The 17,978-nt window shown below is 41.1% G+C and overlaps 1 protein-coding gene across 2 annotated transcripts in view; it reads right to left on the bottom strand.

Annotated features, from left to right (window-relative positions):
- LOC126293305 (aminopeptidase N-like) overlaps nucleotides 1-17,978 on the bottom strand; it is a 721,098-nt gene that overhangs the window by 485,446 nt on the left and 217,674 nt on the right. For both annotated transcript variants that reach the window (XM_049986440.1, XM_049986441.1), the window contains exon 3: nucleotides 15,367-15,424. The gene's annotated coding sequence lies outside the window, so the exon portion shown is untranslated. The remainder of the gene's footprint in view (nucleotides 1-15,366; nucleotides 15,425-17,978) is intronic.

Here is a 17,978-nt window from a genome sequence, read left to right as displayed (position 1 = left end):
TCATGTTAACATTTCGATAAGTAACTCATAACCAACAGTTTGTTATAACTAAATTATTTAAAAACATAAACGTCCTTCAAATGGCCAAAAATCTGTGACATGTGCATATACACCGCTTACAGATGATCATTACGTCACAAAAACACTGTACACTAAAGCATATCTGTTTACATAACCAAGACATATTCTACACATTGAAATCTACCTTAAACTGCGTATACGCCATAAATTTCCACTTGTCAAAAACATAGAAATTACATTAAAGTTACAAAAGATTGCTTTTTAGGAGGTTCGAAGCTCTTCGATTACCGATCTGTGATGCTAGTCATTTCCCCCCTGCCCCTATCCCCAAAAAGAACTTTGACATTTAACATTTTCACATAATCACGTCATATACCAGACAAAACAAAACTCATTTTATATATGGTTATACACTATCACACATGTATTTGCCTATGGTCGGACCATGTGAGCGGTGTTTTAAAAACCGCTCCTGATCTACGCTTGCACAATACGCTACACTTAATTCCAAAGAAAAATACTGACCTTTTTGGCTGTAATTGTGACAAATGACTGACTTCAGATTAAATATTTGTTTAGAACGTCATCTGTCCTTCCTGAAACAACCTTGATATTCACCTAAGTTACTCTCCAGTGTTGTTTCTACTCTGTTTATTATAATCGTGGAAAATACGTTAAATGTAACTGATTAAAAAGAAATTCCTCAGTTATTTACACGTTTATTGCCTTTTTTTTACTTAATGGATGTATCAAGGCCACTTTCCTCTTTCAATGGAGTTTTTCTGTTATTCTAGTTTTCTCAAAGATTAATTTTAGTCCATTTTTGTATTTTTGCTAGAAGTCAGTTGAAAAGTACTGCTATAATAAACTCTTCTACACTAGGTTAATAACGTTTTATAAATTCTTAAACGTCTTTGATAGTTCGGGTAAATCATGTTCTTCATTTCCATGAGTGTGTGATTAATGAAGTTTATGGATTTGTTCTGGGCAATGAAGAAGCTGATCAAAATTGTTGTGGTTGGCAGGAGAGCCAACACCGTGTTACTAGAGGAGGCCGATAGGCACACGTTTTAGCTCAAGGAGCGTTGCGTGAGGTCTGGAACAGGACAAGGAAATTAGAATTTAGAAAAACTGACGTAGCTGGTGGAATACTTAACTTTAATCCGTTAGTGGTGAACGTCGGTCTTGATATTACATGATTCACAGCATCAATAGAAACTGATAATGGCGCCTTGCTAGGTCGTAGCAAATGACGTAGCTGAAGGCTATGCTAACTATCGTCTCGGCAAATGAGAGCGTAGAAGTCAGTGAACCATCGCTAGCAAAGTCGGCTGTACAACTGGGGCGAGTGCTAGGAAGTCTCTCTAGACCTGCCGTGTGGCGGCGCTCGGTCTGCAATCACTGATAGTGGCGACACGCGGGTCCGACGTATACTACCGGACCGCGGCCGATTTAAAGGCTACCACCTAGCAAGTGTGGTGTCTGGCGGTGACACCACAAAAATATTTTTCAAGTATTGCGAAATTTTCAGTGGTACGTAAGCCAAATCTGTGAACCTCGTCCCATATTGCTCTGTTGTTAGACTTACATTTGAACTACATCCACCTAACTCTTTAAATGTCACTTTCTGCTCCAAAAGCCTACTGGAAAAGCGACTCTTTAGAAGATCTTTTACAGAAAACACTTTCGTAGTGTATTTCCTCATACACTCGTTTGTTTCACCACCACGTAACCTATAGGCTTTTCACTTACACGAGTGGTAATCATAACGAAATCAATTTTGTTTATTTTAAGTGTATAATTAATAGTGTAACATTGCGAGTAATAAAGTAAAACGGGAAACACAATGAAAATATTGGAATTAGGTGGAATTGAACCCAGATCTGCAAATTACTAGTCTGTGCTTTTATGTAACTCGCCCATAATGCAGTCATTACAGGAGCTCTTCGTAAGGACGTCATACTCTACGTTTCCACAAAAAATACAAGTTCGGTGCTTTGAGCAACATAGCACTCCTAGCGCCACAAGGGATGACGTCACAGCAGGACATGCGTAGTAGAAGACTGATAACTGCGTCGCTTCCCTGCATTGAACGTGGTGCGGCAGGCTGTCATTTCAGCAATCTGCACTGGTTTCTAGTTATCGTGAAGAGGGCGCCATAGAACAGGGTTTCGTCCACTTTATTTGCGTCAGCAAGCATTCGAAGATAAGTGGCATATTAGTGTGATTTCCACCTCGCATTAGAAAAGAAATGGGTTAATTTCAGTGCGATTTCTGGATCGCATTCGAAGCGAAATGGTATAATTTTAGTGCGATATTTACAGTGTGCTGTAGCACATGGTAATCGGACGCCACTGTAGCTGCCTGTGCTTTCCAGCAATTCTCTACACTGGTCTGCAGCTCGTTGTCTGTGCCAATGTGATGTCTTCATAGCCAGCGGTTCATGTGAACAACGAGATGAAGTCAAATCCATGTTGTATGGTGGGTGATCAAACACTTACCATCGAATACGTTGCAGGAGCGTCTTTGCTGCAGAAGCAGTTTTCGGCCGAGCATTGTCACTAAATAGGACAATGTCTAGTTATAACATTCCTCACAGCTCGTTTTGAATTGCTTTCTTGGAATCGTACGATTCACTCGCTGAACAAATCGTCAGTTGACGCTCGCTTCTTTGCCTGACCGCTTGGATCACGTACTTCTCTACGTCCTGCTTCTACGTCCCTGCACCATTGCTACATTCAGCTGTCACGCAAGATTGTTATGTTACGTGGACTGCAAGAGATCTGACGGATCCCCTTAGCACGAAGAAACCAAATGATAGCACGCACTTCACACTTGTCAGGAGACTATTGTCTTAGAGGATCCTTACGTGCCCCTTGGGAATGTCGTGTGACTAGGGCCTCCCGTCGGGTACACCGTTCGCCTGGTGCAGGTCTTTCAAGCTTCGGCGATTTGTGTGACGATGGGGATGAAATTATGATAAGGACAACACAACACCGAGTCCCTGAGCGGAGAAAGTCTCCGACCCAGCTCGGAATCGAACCCGGGCCGTTACGCATGACAATCCATCGCGCTGACCACTCAGCTACCAGGGGCGGGCACGTGCTCACTGAACGATCAGAATTTAAAAGCGTTATTATTAAGTAACTACACACAGATAACTTTCGAAATATTTAGCCTTCTCAACATCCGGTTTCATTCGCCAAATCAAATGCAATCATTTCATTTAAGAACAAAACTCTGTTCAATTTTTATTTTGGTATTTTGTTAGTGTTTTTTATTTTGTATGTTTCTAGACCTTCTACCCTCCTATAAACCCTGTTCAGTCAATGTATCATAAACATAATCAGCATGAGAACAGCCAGGCATTCTGTCAGTGACTGATTTTTTACTATGATGCACTGAATAATGCATGAAATTGGCCCTCAGCGTACTTTATAGCTATATTAAGGACAAACTGAATTGAGAAACAGTTCGCAGTTATGATGTATAACTACGAATACGAAACGGTCGCGTAAACCATAAAGCGAAAAATAATGCGAAAGCGCTCGTTCTTAAAGACATAACTCTAAATTAGCGAGTTGCACAAAATGTTGCAAATTTTGAGTTTTCCTTCGTAAAAATGTCTTACATGAAAGAGAAGCAAATTACTAATATTGGTAACTGGTAGTTATTAAACCTTAAATATAGATTAAGACTACTTCCTAATGGCTGAGGTTCGTGCATAAACTTAGAATGAACGTTCATTTTTTATGTAATGTACCTATGTTGTCAATGTAACGTCAGTCGAAAGAACTTACTTCCGGTGAACTATCTTCTGGGAATACTTTCAGTCACTGATGTTACATTTCCCGAATCTGTCGCGTAACAAATCGTACCAAAGTTGAAACATTTTGGAGCGACCTTTAATGTAGTGCATCGATCAAATTCAATATTTTCGTAAAAAGCAACTATAAGCAACGAAAATCACAAAATATATTACTTTAGCTTGAGTAATACATAGATCATTATAAAGCGTATATTTTCACATTACAGTGAAGTGTTAGCAGACGATCAGAACCATCTCTGAGAAGAGATCTTTAAAGTTATGACAATGCTTTCTTTTGATAGACTTTCAACAGTGTACGATTGCGAAGTTTTTTTTTTCTTTAACCGATTATATTTAAGAATCTTAACGTAAATATTTTTGTTTCTCAATAATGTACTAATAAATAAATTCAGTGTGTAACATCCAAAACTATAATGAATCGGAAGGAATATTACTTTTCCAACACGACACTGAAGAAATAAAATAAGTCAAAAACAAAGAAAAAAGCTGTCATGCCACCAAACTTCGTAAAAAAACGCCACAATTGGCGAAAGATAACTCTACAGATGACAAAAAAGTAACACAATATCTCTACAGATGACAAAAAAGTAACACAATTGGCAAAGAAAAGAAACACCACAATTGGCACAGTCTGAATTTGTTATTTTATTAGGAACTCCGATGTCCAACTAAGTGCGAATAAATTAATATTCACACAGTCGCAATTACTAATTGCGAGGCTATTATTCTGGTAACGGAGTAGTAGTCCACGTACTGTCATTCTCAAAATAAAAATAATTTTCTTTGTCTTCTTCTTGGTCGGAGAGCGAGATTTATTACGTGGAAAACTTTCTGGGCCACCGGCGAAGACTGGTGAATAGTGTCTCCGAGCGTATGGGGACGGTTCGTTCGGAGATGACGTCAGAGGACCCGCTGGTGTGTTTAAGGCAAGTATACAGCCCTCATTTCTGATCTCTGACCTTTCGTTTCAACTAACGCACAATCGGGCATAATTTGGTGTCAGGACAGAAAGAACCGCGAGAAGCGACTATTAACTGCTGAGCCGTCGGCTTGGGTTGGCAAGCGTTGTGGAAGACGGTGGCCTCGGGACAGCGGCGATAAGGCATTAGGCGCCTACCCGACCACACAGGTCGATAGGAGGCGACTTAACTGGCGACTGAAACTCTGCTCAACTAACCTGAAAAATTTCTGTATCTTGCAGCCATGATTACTGTGACATCCAATCCACTTTACGCATTATAGCGGCAGCTGACGTCATACAAACGTAGTGATAGGTGTTTGCTCCGGTGAAAGTTGCTACGTATACGTTTTCACAAATAACGACATATCGATGAGCCTCGTGCTTTTTTTTTTTTTTTTTTTCTCAAGTGGCCATTTTGCGGGAGGTTTGTGGGCGGAAGTAATGTTCCTCGATTCTAGATTTTTAACAATAAGCCTCTCTCTGATATACTACGCCTGTATTGTATTGTCTGTTACTGGACTTAAGTGTATAGTAAATTATGGATGAAGTATTAGGTTCGTGCATACGTTCGCAGAGTTTCTCTTTTGATGTTGGTATTCCGGTAGTTATGGGTTTATACGGGGTGTTCAAAGTCTCTCTGCAGTGCCGAATGACGCAGTGAATATATCGAAATGAAACTCAGTGAAATACAAGTTATTAGTTTATTGAATACTCATTTTTACTTTCACATTTTCACATTAAATGTTGAAAGTGTCCCCCCTGCGCGACCGCTACGGCAGCAGGTTCCAGTCCTGTCTCGGGCATGGATGTGTGTGATGTCCTTAGGTTAGTTAGGTTTACGTAGTTCTGAGTTCTAGGGGACTGATGACCTTAGATGTTAAGTCCCATAGTGCTCAGAGCCATTTGAGCCAAAGGAAACAAAAGAAAAGTTCGGAGTAGGTATTAAAATCCCTGGAGAAGAAATAAAAACTTTGAGGTTCGCCGATGACATTGTACTTCTGTCAGAAACAGCAAAGGACTTGGAAGGGCAGTTGAACGGAATGGACAGTTTCTTGAAAGGAGGGTATAAAATGAACATCAACAAAAGCAAAACGAGGATAATGGAATGTAGTCGAATTAAATCGAGTGATGATGAGGGAATTAGATTACGAAATGAGGCACTTAAAGTAGTAAAGGAGTTTTGCTATTTGGGGAGCAAAATAACTGATGATGGTCGAAGTAGAGAGGATATAAAGTGTAGACTGGCAATGGTGAGGAAAGCGTTTCTGAAGAAGAGAAATTTGTTAACATCGAGTATAGATTTAAGTGTCAGGAAGTCTTTTCTGAAAGTATTTGTATGGAGTGTAGCCATGTATGTAAGTGAAACGTGGACGATAAATAGTTTAGACAAGAAGAGAACAGAAGTTTTCGAAATGTGGAGCTACAGAAGAATTCTGAAGATTAGATGGGTAGATCACATAACTAATGAGGAGGTATTGAATAGAATTGGGGAGAACAGGAGCTTGTGGCACAATATGACCAGAAGGAGGGATCGATTGGTAGCACATGTTCTGAGGCATGAAGGGATCACCAATTTAGTACTGGAGGGTAGCGTCGAGGGTAAAAATCGTAGAGGGAGACCAAGAGATGAATACACTAAGCAGATTCAGAAGGATGTAGGTTGCAGTAGGTACTGGGAGATGAAGAAACTTGCACAGGATAGAGAAGCATGGAGAGCTGCATCAAACCAGTCTCAGGACTGAAGACCACAACAACAACAACAACAACAACATAAATACACAATCTGTTGTCCACCAATGACAATGCATACGTGATAGGAATGGTCGGTGTTGTTCACGAGTCAGTTGATGACGAGCAAGCAGAGTTGCACACATGACCAACCGCTGGTCTGTGTGATTTTGGTGTGTGGCGTGTGATACTCATACACCCGGTTTTTGAACGTTGTCGCACGGTGGTGTTACGTTCACAGTTCATCACATTTACCAGTTCTCGAGCTCGCTGACGTACATCATTCTGGATGAATGCGTTTAAGCGATCTTTCAAAATGGCTCAAATGGCTCTGAGCACTATGGGACTCAACTGCTGTGGTCATTAGTCCCCTAGAACTTAGATCTACTTAAACCTAACTAACCTAAGGACATCACACACATCCATGCCCGAGGCAGGATTCGAACCTGCGACCTTTGCAGTCGTGCGGTTCCGGACTGAGCGCCTAGAACCGCGAGACCACCGCGGCCGGCAGCGATCTTTCCATAAAGTTCCGAAGGTCTTTCTGAACGTGGACAGTCGATGATGTCAAACCCATCGTACGTGAAACGATGAATCCATTTTCTTGCCGTGCTCTGTGGAATGGCGTTCGCTGCTGTCACCCCTCTATTGAACTCAAACAGAAGAAAATATCGCACGTGTTCCAATATCTCCACTTGCCACTCTATTTTCTAGCGTTTGCAGTTCCGCTCACTATTTCTAAATGATACGTGCCGTATGATTGTTCGCCTGCCTGGGTTACTTCCCTTCAAGTGGACTCTCCCAATATTCCACTGTTTCGTTTATCTCAGCCAGCGTCAGTAGTATCCCTTAATATCGTTCCAATAGATCTCAGCCCGACATCTGCTTTTCCTGCAATGCTTCTTATGTGGTTCCTCCTGCACATTTTATGGTAGTTACTTTTCCTAGTGCTTTATTGCACTGTTCATATGCGCAACAAAGTGCCACCCAACAGTTAGTTTTGCTCAGCAGCTGATTACGAAACCTGGAGTACACGTTACATGAAAAGGAACCTTTTTAATCAGTGTAGCCAGCTTGCTCTCATACAGCTTTTTTATTTTATAGAAAGCTTAAACAGACAATGGTTCACGAACATGAAATCGACACACTGTCACAAAGCACAACGTAAAATAACAACAAACAACGTGAAACAGCTTTCTCACACGTCATCCAAAAACCCAAGTACAAAACGGTACCATCTTTAGGTGTCATATCAGAAAAAATAGCCAATCTGTAAAAAAATAAATTTTAAAAAAGTCAGAATCACCTTTGGCACCAACAACTACTTAAAAAATTAACTGATAAATGACCTCTCACATCCCACAGAGAAACTTAACAAATCAGGAATTTATAAAATTACATGCAGTCATTGCAACAAACATTACATTGGCCAAACGGGAAGAAATTTTAAAACTTGCTTTAAAGAACATATTGACTGTTTCAGACTAGACAAACCGAATAAATCAACTATAACGAAGCATATAAATGAAACAGGGCACAGAGTTACATAGCTTAGTTAAGAGCTGGAAAATGGACATCTTGGAAGAAATGGAAATATTCATCCATGGCGACATGGGGAATAACGAGATCCTGAATGAAATGACAGATTTCAAAAATTCACATTTATTTTCCAATTTCACTACAGTACTCCTAGAATAAAAGATACATAACATGACAGTCGTTTGACTCTAGCCCCACCAATAGCTTAGAAATATGTAAAATAAATTAGTTTATGTGTTCAATAATATTGCAACATGTGCTCAATTTGTAATGTATTTTGTCAACCTACATTTGTAATAAGATAACAAGACGTGCAAACGTTCTCGGTTTTCCAGCCGCGTCAATTCGAATATATAAGCGAGAAACCGTAGCACCCCGGCGGTCAGTGAACCGCTGACGACGATGGTGGCCATCGAAAGCTCGAGGATTTTATTCGAATTGACGCGGCTGAAAAACCGCGAACATTTTACTCAGGTATGCCGTCGCGAAAGGCTCCGAGGACACAAGACGTGAAGAAGACATGTAAACATCTGACACTACATAGATCGACAAATCGATATTCAAATCGAATCCAGCTGTATGTCGATCGCCATTTTGTCCACTCCACTACAGAACTTGAATGAGATTTTCACTCTGCAGCGAAGTGTGCGCTGATATGAAACTTTCTGGCAGATTAAAACTGTGTGCGGACCGAGACTCGAACTCGGGACCTTCGCCTTTCGCAGGGAAATGCCTAACCATCTGAACTACCCAAGCACGACTCAGGGCTTTTCTTCCGCCAGTACCTCTTCTTCCTACCTTCCAAACTTCACAGAAGCTCTCCTGCAAGCACACAGTTTTAACCTGCCAGGTAGTTTCACTACAGAACTATTTGTGATCGTGTTTCCAAGTTCCTGCTATGTTAGTGACAGTTTGTTAACAGTGACCAAGAGAGCCACGGAAATGGAAACACCCCAGCGCATCATAACGAGCCTGCCACGGCAGAAGAAAAAAACTGAGTGACCGTTACAAAACATATTCGTGCAAACATCAGTCCAGTCTCCAAAGTGACATCGCCTCTTACTAAGTTTTCTCTTCTCCCACAGGATGACCACAGCATTTATGGAAAGACTATGTAACATCCGTATGGCCTTATTGCAAAGTTGTTTTTGTAATACCATCTAGCCTGAAGATGAGGTATTACCTCGAATAATGTCGCTAAGTAAGTAATACAATAGTTGACAAAGTCTGTGACTGGTAGCGGAATTTAAAAAAAAAACTTTAAAAAACCTTTACAGAGACAGTGGTTACCTCGGTGGCTGAGCGAAGAGCAGCTGCCTGCCTCGTGTGGAACTTCCGCGGTGCTGAGGTTATGCCCGCGAACGGGTAGATTGTTGGCGTCCCGTGCCGGCACTGAAGAATATCGTGGCTTTACAAAGCGCTAGCCGAGTCAGCTGACCCGATACCAAAGCCGGTTGGCCTCCAAGCGCTATCTTTCGAGAAGCGAAACTTGCACCTAGCACACGTCGTACCCACGTCTCCGTTAAGTTGAGCGTAAGGAACAGGCGAAAGTAACGGCTCCCGCATGAGGAAAGTTTTGTTTTAAGATTTCGTACAGCGGAATCCTTATACGATTACGTTGTCGTCCGTTTATCTGTCTCTCTGTCAGAAACGCTTTTTTTCTCATGAACTGATACACATATCAAGTTGGAATTTGTGTCGCATACTAAGGTATACAGCCCATTGGCGAGAAAAAAATTTCAAGTTTCGAAGTCGATGCAGTCAAAAGATACATCGTAGTTTTGTCACATATTTCGATACTAGAAAACTTACTCATCAATACCCACAGAGTAACTCCCGCTGACCGGCTGTTGTGGCCGAACGGTTGTAGGCGCTTCGGTCTGGAACCACTCTGCTGCTGCGGTCGCAGGTTCGAATCCTGCGTCGGGCATGGATGTGTGTGATGTTTAAGTAGTTCTAAGTTCTAGGGGACTGATGACCTCAGGTGTTAAGTACCATAGTGCTGAGAGCAATTTGAAACATTTTGAACTTCCCGCTGAGTTAGAATTATGAAATTTGAGAAGAAGCGAGGTTTCACAGTACCAATGAAATAAAAAAAATCCGATAATTGTTCACTTTGTAATTATATCACACGAAAAAATTTGTCGTTTCTAATCAGAGTGAGTGTGCGGCCGTCTATTAGGATCCCGTTTTCTCATAAATGTGTGGACGTATCAATCTTAAGCTTTCGTCATCATCTAAGATCTATGGTTCCTTGCTGGTTAAATAAATGTAACCTTCAAAGTCAATGCTACCAAAAGATACGGTTATTTACGTGACAAATTTTATACGCGGAAACTCACTCATCAAAACCTATACGGTACATACCCTAGGCTTAGAATCATAAAATTTGGCAAGAAGATAGCACAAGTAAAGTGAAAAATATGAGATTTGTATATGCAATTTGTTAACGCTTATTATACCACATAAAAATATCTTTTGCTATTTGAGCATAAATTGCATTCATCATCCGTCAAAATTATAATAGATCAACATTACAGCACGCTCATCTCCAAGTACCTACTGCAACCTACATCCTTCTGAATCTCCTTACTGTATTCATCTCTTTACGATTTTTACCCTCCACGCTCCCCTCCAATACTAAATTGGTGATCCTTCGATGCCTCAGAATGTGTCCTGGCAACCGATCCCTTCTTCCATTTAAGTTCTGCCACAAACTTCTCTTCTCACCGATTCTGTTCAGTACCTTCTCATTAGTTACGCGATCTCTCCATTTAATCTTCAGCATTGTTCTGAAGCACCACATTTCGAAAGAGAATAGAATCATGCATTAGTAAGTAAATAAAAATGATTTATTAAATCCTCTCTATATGTAAACTGAAGTCCCCTTCTCGCTTGATTTTTTGTGTGTGGGCTAGTCTTATCGTCTTGAAATTCCTTGCTAGTACCGATATCGGTAACAGCCAAAAATCTATGAGATTCTCTACTACGAGGATGGATGAACTACATATATACGTAACTAAGTTTGTACGGAAACCTCACAGCGTGAGTCCTACTTGCGCTTGCCAATTCTTTTTATTTTCGCCATACATCTCCTAAATCACTTATGACAAATGCCAGGATGGTTCCGTTGAAATGAACGCAACTAGAGTCCTGCACCTTCCCGTTAATCCACACAAGTAGCTGGGTGTAGCAACTGTTAAGGTGTCTCATCACAGGAAGTGAAAACGTCGTGCAGTAGAAACTGGTGACGTTACACCTTGAAACTCCACGCATCTACGTCTACGCCTATGTAATTACTCTGCTATTCACAATAAAGTGCTGGCCAGAGTGTTCAATGAACCACCTTCAAGGTCTCTCTCGACCGTTCCACTCTCGAACGGCACGTGGGAAAAACGAGTAAATTTTTCCGTGCGAACCCTGATTTCTCTTATTTTATCGTGATGATCATTTCTCCCTATGTAGGTGGGTACCAACAGAATGTTTTCGTAATCGGAGGAGAAAACTGGTGATTAAAATTTCATGAGAAGATCCCGTCGCAACGAAAAACGCCTTTGTTTTAATGATTGCCACTCCAGTTCACGAATCACGTCTGACACTTTCTCACCTATTTCGCGATAACACAAAACGAGCTGCCCTTCTTTGTACTTTTTTGATGTCATCCGTCAGTCCCACCTGATGCGGATCCCACACCGCACAGCAGTACTCCAGAATAGGGCGGACAAGCGTAGTGTAAGCAGTCTCTTTAGTAGACCTGTTGCACCTTCTAAGTGTTCTACCAATGAATCGCAGTCTTTGGTTTGCACTACCCAAAATATTATCTATGTGATTGTTCCGATTTAGGTTTTTATAATTGTAATCCCTAAGTATTTAGTTGAATTTACAGTCTTTAGATTTGTGTGACATCGCGTAATCTAAATTTAGCTGATTTCTTTTAGTGTTCACGTGAATAACTTCACACTTTTCCTTATTCAGGGTCAATTGCCACTTTTCGCACCATACATATATCTTACCTAAGTCATTTTGCAAGTCGTTTTGATCATCTAATGACTTAACAAGACGGTAAATGACAGCATCATCTGCAAACAATCTAAGACGTCTACTCAGATTGTTTCCTAGTCATTAATATAGATCAGGAACACTTCCTTGGGGAACGCCGAATATTACTTCTGTGTTACTCGATGACTTTCCGTTTATTACTACGAACTTAATCCAGTCGCACAACTGAGGCGATATTCCGTAGGCATGCAGTTTGGTTAGAAGACGCTTGTGACGAACGGTGTTGAAAACCTTCTGGAAATCTAAAAATATGGAATCAATTTGACATCCCCTGACGGTAACACTCATTACTTCATGAGTAGAAAGAGCTAGTTGTGTATCAAAAGAACGATATTTTCTGAAACCGTGCAGACTGTGTGTCAATAAATCGTTTTCTTCGTGGTACTTCATAATGTTGGAATACAGTATATATTACAAGACCCTACTGCAAATCCACATTAGTGATATAGGCCTGTAATTCAGCGGATTACTCCTACTTCCCTTTTTGGATATTGCTGTGACCTGAGCAATTTTCCAGTCTTTAGGTACGGATCTTTCTGTGAGCGAGTGGTTGTATATATTTGCTAAATATGGAGCTATTTTATCAGCATACTCTGAAAGGAACCTGACTGGTATACAATCTGCACCGGAGGCCTTGCCTTTATTAAGTGGTTTAAGCTGCTTCGTTACTCCTACAATATCTATTTCTATGTTTCTCATCTTGGCAGTTGCTCTTGATTGGAATTCAGGAATATTCACTTCGTCTTCTTTGGTGAAGGAGCTTCGGAAAACCGTGTTTAACAACTCTGCTTTTTGTGGTACTGTCTTCAGTGACTTCACACCGTTGTTATCGCGCAGTGAAGGTATTGATTGCGTGCTTTATGTATGAGTAGAATCTCTTTGGGTTTTCTGCCAGATTTCGAGGCAGAATTTCGTTGTGGAAGTTATTAGAAGCACCTCGCAATGAAGTAAGCGCCATATTTTGAACTTATGTAAAACTTTTCCAAACTTGGCGATTTTGCATTCTTTTAAATTTGGCATGCTTTTTTCGTTGCTTTTGCAACAACGATCTGACCCGTTTTGTGTACCATTAGGGATCAGCACCATCACTTATTAATTTATGTGGTATATATCTCTCAATTGCTGTCGATACTATCTCTTTGAAAACATTCCACAACTTTTATACACTTACATGATCGTATCGGAAGGAATGAAGACTGTCGCTTAAAAAGGCGTTAAGAGCATTTTTATCAGCTTTTTTAAATAGATATACTTCGCGTTTCTTTTTGATGGTTGTAGGTGTTACGGAATTCAGCCTAGCAGCAACTGCCTTGTGGCCGCTAATCCCTGTATTCGTCACAATTATCACTATTTGTCCAGGATTATTTGTTGCTAAAAGGTCAAGTATGGTTTCGAACCATTTACGCTTCGAGTGGGCTCATGAATTAATTGTTCAAAAACATTTTCTGAGAAAGCATTCAATACAAATTTGAATGACGTTTTATGCCTGCCACCGGCTTTAAACGCATAACTTTTCCAGCATATCGAGGGTACATTGAAGTCAGCACCGACTATGATTATATGAGCGGGGTACTTATTTGAAATGAGACTCAAGTTTTCTTTGAAGTGTTCAGCAACTGTATCTTCTGAGTTGGGGGGTCGGTAAAACGATCCAGTTAATAGTTTAGTCCGATTGTCAGATATAATCTCTACCCATACTATTTCTCACGAACTATCTACTTCAATTTCGCTACAAGGCAAACTACCTCTGACAGCAATAAAAACTCCACCACCAACTGTATTTAATCTATCCTTCCTGAACACTGTTAGATCGTTTTACAAAATTTCGGCTGAACTTATTTCAGGCTTTAGCCAGCTCTCTGTACCTACAACTATTTGAGCTTCAGTGCTTTCTATTAGGGCTCGGAGCTCTGTTTCTTTCCCAACTCAGCTACGACAATTTACAACTACAATACCAATCGTTTCTACAACTACCTTACTGTGTTTTACCTGCCCACTTTTAGACAGACGTCCCTTCTGTGGTTCCCTGAGACCCTCTAACCTAAAAAAACCGCCCAGTCCCTTCCACGCAGTCCCCGTTACCCGTGTAACCGCCTCCTGTGTGTAGTGGACTCCTGACCTATTAACCAGAACCCGGAAACCCACCACCCGATGGCGCAAGTCAAGGAATCTGTGGTCTACACGGTCACAGTACCGCATGAGCCTCTGATTCAGACTCTCCACTCGGCTCTGCACCGAAGAATAACAGTCGGTTCTATGGACGAGGCTATTATATTAACGACATAAGAGACGATCTGAGTAGCCGTTTTGGATTGTTTGGAGATGATGCTGTCATTTACCGTCTTGAAAAGTCATCAGATGATCAAAACGACTTGCAAAATGATTTAGGTATCTGTATGGTGCGAAAAGTGGCAATGGACCCTGAGTAAGGAAACGTGTGAAGTTATTCACATGAATACTAAAAAAAATCAGCTAAATTTCGATCACGCGATAAGTCACACAAATCTAAAGGTTGTAAATTCAACTAAATACTTAGGGATTACAATTACAAAAACCTAAATTGGGACGATCACATAGATAATATTGTGAGTAGAGCCAAACAAAGTCTGCGATTCATTGGCAAAACATTTAGAAGGAGCAACAGGTCTACTAAAGAGACTGCTTACACCACGCTTGTCCGCCCTATTCTGGAGTATTGCTGTGCGGTGTGGGATCCGCATCAGGTGGGACTGACGGATGACACCGAAAAAGTACAAAGAAGGGCAGCTCGTTTTGTATTATCGCGAAATACACGCAGATAGTGTCACAGAGATGATACGTGAACTGGAGTGGCAATAATTAAAACAAAGGCGTTTTTTGTTGCGACGGGATCTTCTCATGAAATTTCAATCACCAGTTTTCTCCTCCGATTGCGAAAACATTCTGTTGGTGCCCACAAACATAGGGAGAAATGATCATCACGATAAAATAAGATAAATCAGGGCTTGCACAGAAAAATTTAAGTGCTCGTTTTCCCGCGTGCGTTTCGAGAGTGGAACGGTAGAGAGACAGCCTGAAGGTGATTCATTGAACCCTCTGCCCGGCACTTTATTGTGAATAGCAGAGTAATCATGTAGATGTAGATCCATGCAAGCCTTCTCTGAACAGCATTTTCTCGGTCTCTTACAACCTACGCCTGCTTATGTGCTCTACGCTCCACTGGAATCAGAGGCTTGTGACTGTACGATACCTTTGCTGCTTCCTGGTGCGAGCCTTCGGTGTCCGGCGATGTGCGGGCTACGCGAGATCTGAAACACAAAGATAAGTGCGTGGAAGTTACTGTCTCCAAGTCCATCTTCTTCGATATCAGATTTCTACACAAAAATTCTTTCATCAGAAAGCCTTCTCACAGATATTTTTACATCTGATGTAACTATTGTGAGCAAGATGCAATTTCCACCCCCACACTACTACAGAATTCAGACAGACGCTCCTAACTTTCTAAAGAGAAATGCCTGAAAAACTTTGAGCAATATATATCTTCTGGAGTCGTTCACTGTAAGGAAATGACACAAAAATTCACAAAATTTCTTACGTAACTAGTGGGATACTTGGGTACTAGAGTAGTGCTAGTTAGTGTAAGAAAAACGTGAAACTAACGAAAATTATTATTTATTTTGCAAAAATTCTGAGAAAATCACAATGGTACTTTTAATTATGAACCGAACACATTATTTCCGTTTTTTTTTTCGGAACGTGAAGTTACCTCTTAAGGACAGGATTTGCTAATGAAATTTCTATACAAAGTTTAAGATTGTTATTGACTTGGCAGAATGGCTGAGAGGGGCGCCTACTCAACTTGAATAATTATCCGTTAGAATGTTGCTAGGTACGGTCGAAGCTGTCGCGTGTGAAATGCAGTGAAGGGTACTGCTGTGGAGGAAATACGGGGCTCGCAAGAGCTGTAGTGCACAATACCATAAACTGCGATGACTGCTGTCTGCGTCGCTTGCTGCTGAAAAATAAGATAACTCTCGTTTTATCTGGATTGACCTTCGCCAATCAAACTCTCCCTACGCCTTAATGAAGTCAAGGACTCCTATTCGCCCCTAGTCTAACTATTGGTGTGGTACACCGGTCAGATAAAAAGTCCACCGCGATGCCAATTAAAATTCGCTCGCAGGCGTTTAAGTATAACTCTGCCCGTTCACACCGCACAATAAGTGTGGCGGCCAACACAGTGAACAACACTTAATCGCAAGGACTCAATATAGAGTAGCACTCCGATTCGCTCTCGACAGAGTTGCTGTCCCAGTGAAGTACTGAGGAGAGACTTGTTCCTCGCTATTTGAGTACATGTATGAGCGTGCACGCTCTCGTTACATGTTCTCGCTCCAAGAGCGACAATGGAACGGCCCCTCTCCATGCCAGACATGAAGGGGTACTTCTTTCAGTCTCTTCCATTACTCCTTCAGCTCAAGACGTCAGAAATATCGTCTGCCAATCAGCATTGCTCTTCTAAAATGGGAGAATGACGTTTCGTTTAAGGGGGCCAATCCGGAAATCTGTAGCATCGTCGTTTGGCGTTTGCTGTCTCAATGTGAAATTCTCTGAAACTGCGTGCAATATTTGTAAAGAATGCGTAAGTTGGGCGTTCCCACACAATGTAGCAGAATTTCCTTTTAAGCCGAACACGGGTCATTCTTCCTTTCACTCAGGCAAATGCTCTCTGCTCCATGGGTGGTCACCGGCCGACATAGATAGACTGAGTCGTCCTCTGAAGAGACTGGCCCCGGCATACGGTTTGCATCTCCTGAACTGAAAGCCCCTGTGACCGTCGTGTCTTGAATGTGTGTGTGTACGCCAGCCTCGAGTATTTCAACCACGGTGCACACTTGCGATTTATTAGTTATTTGCATATCGTTTACATGAATTCATACAACGCTGACTTTATCTTATCGAGTTTGGGTTCGAATGAAGCGTCTTGATGTGCAGAACATGATTGTGAGGGCGGACTATGTAAGCAATGAAGGATCACGACGTCTTACTCTATCAAGCATTCTGCGAACAATTTGCCACCTTTCTTCTCGACTTCTAACACGATGAATAACACTTACACTATCATAACTGCTCATGCTCCTACAAATTAAAAAAAATTCTAATGAAAACGCAGGAAGAGGTAAATAAATTTTGGGACATTCTTGAACATACTGAATAGAACAAATAAAACTAGTCTTATTTGCAGTCTTCAAAGCCCCGCTGGGAAAAGAAAAGTTATATAAAGGTATAATTCGAAAATTGAGTCCACATAACTTTACAATCAATAATGGTCAAACATTTTTAGAACTCTGCAGGGAACGCAACCTTATATCTAAAACAACGCACTTCAAGAGAAAGTCAACCTTAAATCATAGAAACACCTTGACTAAGAGGAGGATAATTGGCTGCTAGGCCATGTCTGAATAGACAAACATGATCACCATGTCTGAATACACAAACATGATCTTTAGGAGTTCTACAATGCTACAGTATTGAGAGCAGTAGATACAGGCTCAACCACTACCTTCATTGGACCCTCCACAATGTAAATCACGGATTTTGATGCGCTTCAAATATGTTGTAGAGGCACTTACCCTGGCTATCCGGTTTTTTTAGCGACGGGCCTTGGTTTTTGAGATAGTCTATTTTGAAGTTTATTCCAAACTTTGTATATGCGTACCATTACATATATTCCGAGAAAGTCGGCGTAGCGCAGCGGTAAAGGTTTACGGCTACCGCGCTGGAAGTACCGTGTTCGAATCCTGATCGTGGAGTAGATTTTTGGCGTATTTAATGGGATTTGTGATTGCGCCTTTTGATTAT

This window comes from Schistocerca gregaria, chromosome 10 (assembly GCF_023897955.1).
Source record: "Schistocerca gregaria isolate iqSchGreg1 chromosome 10, iqSchGreg1.2, whole genome shotgun sequence".
NCBI classification, from domain to species: Eukaryota; Metazoa; Arthropoda; class Insecta; order Orthoptera; family Acrididae; genus Schistocerca; species Schistocerca gregaria.
The sequence above is the reverse complement of the archived record's forward strand: the minus strand, read 5'-3'. Positions and strand labels throughout refer to the sequence as shown.